Here is a 7,088-nt window from a genome sequence, read left to right as displayed (position 1 = left end):
CATTCATTTTCATACAAAATACGCAAAATACGAACAAAATACATTAATTTTCTACAAAATACGCGAAATTTGAACTAAATAGTTTAATTTTAAATTTAAAAAAAATTTCTACTAAATTTTCAAGAAAAAAAGATGAATTTGAACTAAAATTTTGAATTTTGTCTACTGAAAAATGAATTTGTAACAAATTGGTTAAAATTCTAACCAAAAATATCAACTTTTTACCAAAAAAGACAAATCTTTAACAAAATGTATGAATTTTTAACCAGAAAGATGAATTTCCAACGAAGATGATTTTTTTTTCTATCTAAAAGACAAATTTTCAACGAAATAAATAAATTTTCAGTCACAGGAAGAAATATTTAACGAAAATGATTAATCTTTCAACGAACAAAATAAATTTTCAAAAATTAACATTCATTTTCATACAAAATACGCAAAATACGAACAAAATACATTAATTTTCTACAAAATACGCGAATTTTGAACTAAATAGTTGAATTTTAAACTAAAAAAAGATTAATTTTCAACAAAAATGGAACATGTTAATTTTTAGTTATGGAAATTATGTTCAAACATCAAACAAAGAATTCAGAACAAAATAGATCAGTTTTTAATAAACAAAAAAGAATTTTTATCCAAAAAATGAATTCTCCAGGAAATAGTTGAAAATTCAAACCAAGGAAATAAATTTTAAATCAAGAATTTTAATGCTTCACGAAAAAGAGGCATTTTCCACTGAATACGTACATGAATTTTGAACAAAATAGTTTAATTTTTAAATTATAATCAATTTCCAACGAAAGAAATATATTAAAAAAAAAAAAAAATTATGTACCTTTCACCCAAAAATATGAATTTTCAGCTACATTAATTTTTAACAAAATAATTGCATTTTCAACTATAAATTATCACTTTTCAACTAAACAAAGAACGAGTTTTCAACAAAATATGATAACCAAGAAGATTAATTTTCTACCAAAAACACTAAATTTAACAAAATACAAGAATGACAAAAAAGATACATTTCGGGTTTCAATCTCGCACAAAACTACGAATTTTTGCGGACCTTCCTTGAATATTTTCAATTTAAAACATTATTTTTTAACCCAAAAAACCAAACTTTAAAAAAATAGTTCAATTTTCCAAACAGGATTAATTTTCGTTTAAAAAAGACGCATTTTAATAAAAATACCAGCATTTTCAACTAACAAAACTAACTTTTAAACACTGAATGGAATAGTTTTTTTCTCAATATTCCTATTTTCACGTATTTCATAAAGTTTCGACATGTTTATATATTATTATGTTATCTTCTTCCTCATTTTATTCTTCAAAATGGTAAATTTATTGTAAAATTTTGTTTAAAAGTTGCGCGCGCTTTTCATCACTTCTGGTTCCGGTTTAATTATAGCCAATCAAAACAGTGGAAAGTAGTGATGAAAAGCGCGCGATTTTCAAACTAAATTTTACAATAAATTTACCATTTTTAAAAATAAAATGAGGAAGAAGATAAACATAAAATATAAACATATCAAAACTGTATGAAATATATGAAAATAGAAATATTGAAAAAAAAACTATTCTATTCAGTGTTTAAAAGTTAGATTTGTTAGTTAAATTTAACTGTTCCATTTTTAGTTCAAAATTTATCTTTTTTAGCAGGACATTCTTTTATTTTATTGAAATTAGTGTTTTTTCGAGAAAAAAAATCTTCTTGGTTACAATATTTTATTCAAAACTCGTTCTTTGTTTGATTAAACGTTTTTTTAATGCAAATTTAATATTAATCGACATTTGGTTGAAAAGACCTTTTGTAGTTTATAATTCAATTACTTAGTTAAAAATTGATGTGTTTTGTCCAAAAATAATTTTTTATGGTAAAAGATTAATGTTCGTAGTTGAAAATTCATTTTTTTTGTGAAACATTCATAATTTTTATTAAAAATTTATGTTTTTGGTTAAAAATTAATTTATTTTCTTAAAAATTTGTCTTGTTTGTTTGAAAAAAAATTTGTAACTGAATTTTTAACTAATCTATGTTTGATTTAATATATACATTTAAAAAATTCAACTATTTTTTTGAAAACTCAAATATATATTTAGTTGAAAATGCATCTTTTTGGATGAAACATTAATATTCTCGTTGAAAAATGTATTTCTTTCGTTAAAAATTCAATTACTTCGTTTAAAATTCATTTTTTGGATAAAATTTTTTTTTTCCGTTCTGTTAAAAACTGAACTATTTTGTTAAAAATTCTCCGTTTGTTGGTTGAAAATAATTTCGATAACTAAAAATTAAGATCTTCACTTTTTGGTTGAAAATAATTATTTTTGAGTTGAAAAATTCAACTATTTGAATTAAAATCTATTCCGTTTTTGGTTAAAAAATTATATTCTTCAGTTGAAAATTTAGACTATTTGATTAAAAATTAATGTATTTTGACAAAAGTTAATTTTTTTGTTGAAAATTAATCTTCGTAGTTGAAATTTATCCTTTTCTTTGAAAACTCGTCTTTTTCTGGTAGAAAATTAATTTGTTTGGCGGAAAATTGATATTTTTGGTTATAAATTCAACTTTTTAGTTAAAGTTCCGTATTTTCGTTAAAAATTCATCTATTTTGTAAAAAAATAATCTTCGCGTTTGAAAATTCATCTTTTTTGGTATAATATTAATATCCTGTGTCTATTTGCTTTTTGGTTTAAAAATGATTCTTTTTTAGTTAAAAGTGTAATCGAAAAAAACAATTGGATTGAAAATTAATTTATTTTGTCAAAATTTAATTTTTTGTAGAAAATCAATCTACGTGGTTGAAAAATAATCTTCTTGGTTGAAATTGGTCTTTTTTGGTACAAAATTAATCATTCAATTGGAAATGCTTCTTTGTAGCTGGAAATTCTACTATTTGGTTAAAAATTCATTTTTTCGAGAGGAAAAATTCCTAATTTTGGTTGAAAATGAATCTTTTTGGTTCAAAATTTATAAACTTTGTTGAAGATTTAACTATTTTCTAGAAAATCAATCTCGTTGATTTTAATTACACCTTTTTCTTTAGAATTTGAACTATTTTAATTGAAAATATGTCTTTTTGAGTAAAAAATTTATCTTTCTTGTTGCAAATTCATTCATTTTGTTAAAAATTACTTTTTTTGTAGATAAAATTCAAAACTTTCGTTCAAATTCATCTTGTTGTTTAAAATTTCATCTATTTGGTTGATAAATCATCTATTGGGTTGAAAATTTATTTTATTACTTTTAACCAAATAAGTGAGTTTTCGACCAAGAAAAATATATTTTTTTTTACCAAAAAAAGACGATTTTTCAACAAAATAGATCAATTTTTAACTAAAAAAGATAAATTTTCAACCAAAAATGGAAAATTTATAGTTTTATTTAGAAAAATTCATTTTATACTCATATGTGATGAATCTTCAACCAAAACGATTTTTTTTGCCAAGAAAGTCGAATTTTGATCTAATAATAGGGTAAACTTTATATTTTAAACAAAAAGTGAAAGAGTATATTTCTTTAATAAAAAAATTAATTTTAAACCAATAATGGCGAATTTTCGACCCAATTGGTTCAATTTTAAACTTAATAAATATAAATTTTAAAAAATCTACTAAATCTTCAAGAAAAAAGATGAATTTGAACTAAAATTTTTAATTTTGTCTACAAAAAATAATTTTTATCCAAAAAATTAATTTTCCAGGAAATAGTTGAATATTCAAGCCAAGGAAATAAATTTTTAATCAATAATTTTAATGTTTCACCAAAAAGAGGCATTTTCCACTGAATACGTACATGAATTTTCAACAAAATAGTTTAATTTTCGAAATGTAAATTTTAAATCAAACATAAAATAGTTAAACATTAAGATAAAAACAAATGTTTCAAACAAGAAAAGACGAATTTTCAAAAAAATAAATCAATTTTCAACGAAAGAAATACATTTTTAATAAAAATTATGTACCTATCATCCAAAAATATGAATTTTCAACTACGAACCTTAATCTTTAAAAAAAAAAATTAATCTTGGAAAAAATACATTAATTTCTAACTAAATAATTGAACTTTCAACCATAAAATATCACTTTTCAACCAAATGTCGAACAATTAAATTAACATTTAAAAAAATTCCAATCACGCACAACAAAATACGCATTTTTGCGGACCTTCTTTGAAAATTTTCAATTGAAAAAATTATTTTTTGACCCAAAAAAAAACAATTAAGAAAATAGTTCAATTATCCTGACAGGATTAGTATACTTTCCGAGAATTCTCCGTTTCCACTAAAAATTAGAAAGTTTGTCTGTAAAATTCACTGTTCAAATTCATAATTTTTTTTCAACAATATCCCGTTTCAACTTAGAATTAGAATTCATTATTTAAAAAAATTCTCTGTTCCAGCTCAGAATTTATTTAAGTTATAAAATTCCCTGTTCCAAGACAGAATTTTGTTCCTTTTCGAAAATTTCCAATACTAGCTCAGAATTTTTTTAAATTTGAAAATTCCCGGTTCCAAGTAAAAATTATTAATATTATTCTGGACAAATTCCAGTTGCAACTATAAATTTGTAAAAAATTAAAAATTCAGGGTGTCCGTTTTAATCAAAGAAGAAAATTTAATATTTATCATTTACATGTTGTTTCACATTTTTTCAACTTTTAAATTATCTTAAAAATTTCTAAACATCTTTGAAAATGATTCGAATTTTTTCTAAAATTTTTCGTAACAATTTCTTTAAAATTCTGCCAAATAAAATAAATTTTCTTAAAACCTAATTCGTTTATTTTTGATAACGTTGTAAATCTTTTTAAAATTAAAAAAAATATTATTTTAAAAATAATTTTTCAAAATACAAAATTTCTTCAGCTTTTATGTTTCCTAAAATTTAATTTTTTAATTTATATATTTTTATAGAATTTTAATCAATTTAATTTTGAAGGCTTAAAAGTTTTTTAAAATTATATTAAATTATATTTTGAAGGCTTGAAAGTTTAAAAAATTTCATTTCAAAATATTATACTTTCAAAATATTTCTACAAACTTCAAAAATATCTGGAAGATTTAATAGCAATTTTTAAAATTTAATTATTATAATGTAAAATCTTGATATCTTGTTATATAATAATTATTATATAATATAAGATTTTACATTATAATAATTAAAATTAACAATTAAAAAAAAAATGCCATTAAATCTTCCAGATATTTTTGAAATTTGTAGAAATATTTTTAAATTAAAATTTTTTAAACTTTTAAGCCTTCAAAATTAAATTGATTAAATTATAAAAATCTATAATAAATGAAAAAAAAATTTTCCAGCATTTATTTTTCCTAAAATTTAATTTTGAAGGCTTAAAACTTTCAACAATTATATTAAATTGTATCTTGAAGACTTAAAAGTTTTAATATATTTCAATTTAATTTTGAAGGCTTTAAAGTTTAAAAAAATTTTTTTCAAAATATTTGTACCAAGTTAAAAAATATCTGGAAGATTTAATGTCAATTTTGTTAATTTTTAATTTTGATTATTATAATGTGAAATCTTGATATCTTGTGATATAATCATTATTTTATCACAAAATATCAAGATTTCACATTATCATAATTCAAATTAAAACTTTTAAAAATTGCCATTAAATCTTTTAGATATTTTTAAAATTTGTAAAAATATGTCGAAATTAAATTTTTTTAAAACTTTTAAGCCTTCAAAATAAGAATTTTTTTAATTCTATAAAAATCTATAAATTCTATAATAAATGGAACAAATTTCTTCCGCATTTTAAAAGTTTAAAAAATTTTCATTTAAAAATATTTCTACAAATTTTGAAAATATCTGGAAGATTTAATGGAAATTTAAAAAAATTTTAATTTTTAATATTATAATGTGAAATCTTGTGATAAAATCATTATTTTATCACAAGATATCAAGATTTCACATTTATCATAATTCAAATTAAAAATTTTTAAAATTGCCATTAAATTTTCCAGATAATTTTGAAATTTGTAGAAATATTTCGAGGTTAATTTTTTTTTAATTTTTAAGGCTTCAGAATATAATTTAATATAATTTTTAAAATCTTTTAAGCCTTAAAAATTAAATTTATGAAAAGTAAAACTTTTAAGCCTTCAAAATATAATTCAATATAATGTTTAAAACTTTGAAGCCTTCAAAATTAAATTTATTAAAATTTTATTAAAATTCTACAAAAATCTATAATAAATGAAAAAAATTTTCAGCATTTATTTTTCCTAAAATTTAATTTTTAAGGCTTAAAACTTATAAAAATTATATTAAATTGTATGTTGAAGACTTAAAAGTTTTAATATATTTCAATTTAATTTTGAAGGCTTTAAAGTTTAAAAAATGTTTATTTCAAAATATTTCTATAAAGTTCAAAAATATCTGGAAGATTTAATGTCAATTTTGATAATTTTTAATTTTGATTATTATAATGTAAAATCTTGATATCTTGTGATATAATCATTATTTTATCACAAAAAATTAAGATTTCACATTATCCTAATTCAAATTAAAAACTTTAAAAATTGCCATTAAATCTTCCAGATAATTTTGAAATTTGTAGAAATATTTCGAAGTTAAATTTTTTAAAACTTTTAAGCCTTCAGAGTATAATTTAATATAATTTTTTAAAACTTTTAAGCCTTCAAAATTAAATTTATTAAAATTTTATGAAAATTCTATAAAAATCTATAATAAATGCAAGAAAAATTTTTTTCAGCATTTATTGTTCCTAAAATTTAATTTTGGAGGCTTATAAGTTTAAAAAATTTTTATTTCAAAATATTTCTATATAATTAAAAAACATCTGGAAGATTTAATGTCAATTTTGTTAATTTTTAATTTTGATTATTATAATGTGAAATCTTGATATCTTGTGATATAATCATTATTTTATCACAAAATATCAAGATTTCACATTATAATAATTCAAACTAAAATTTTTTAAACTTTTAAGCCTTCAAAATTAAATTGATTAAAATTCTATAAAAATATATAAATTTAAAATAAATTAAAAAATTAAATTTTAGGAAAAATAAATGCCGAAGAAATTTGTT

This window comes from Belonocnema kinseyi, chromosome 5 (assembly GCF_010883055.1).
Source record: "Belonocnema kinseyi isolate 2016_QV_RU_SX_M_011 chromosome 5, B_treatae_v1, whole genome shotgun sequence".
Taxonomy (NCBI): Eukaryota; Metazoa; Arthropoda; class Insecta; order Hymenoptera; family Cynipidae; genus Belonocnema; species Belonocnema kinseyi.
The sequence above is the reverse complement of the archived record's forward strand: the minus strand, read 5'-3'. Positions refer to the sequence as shown.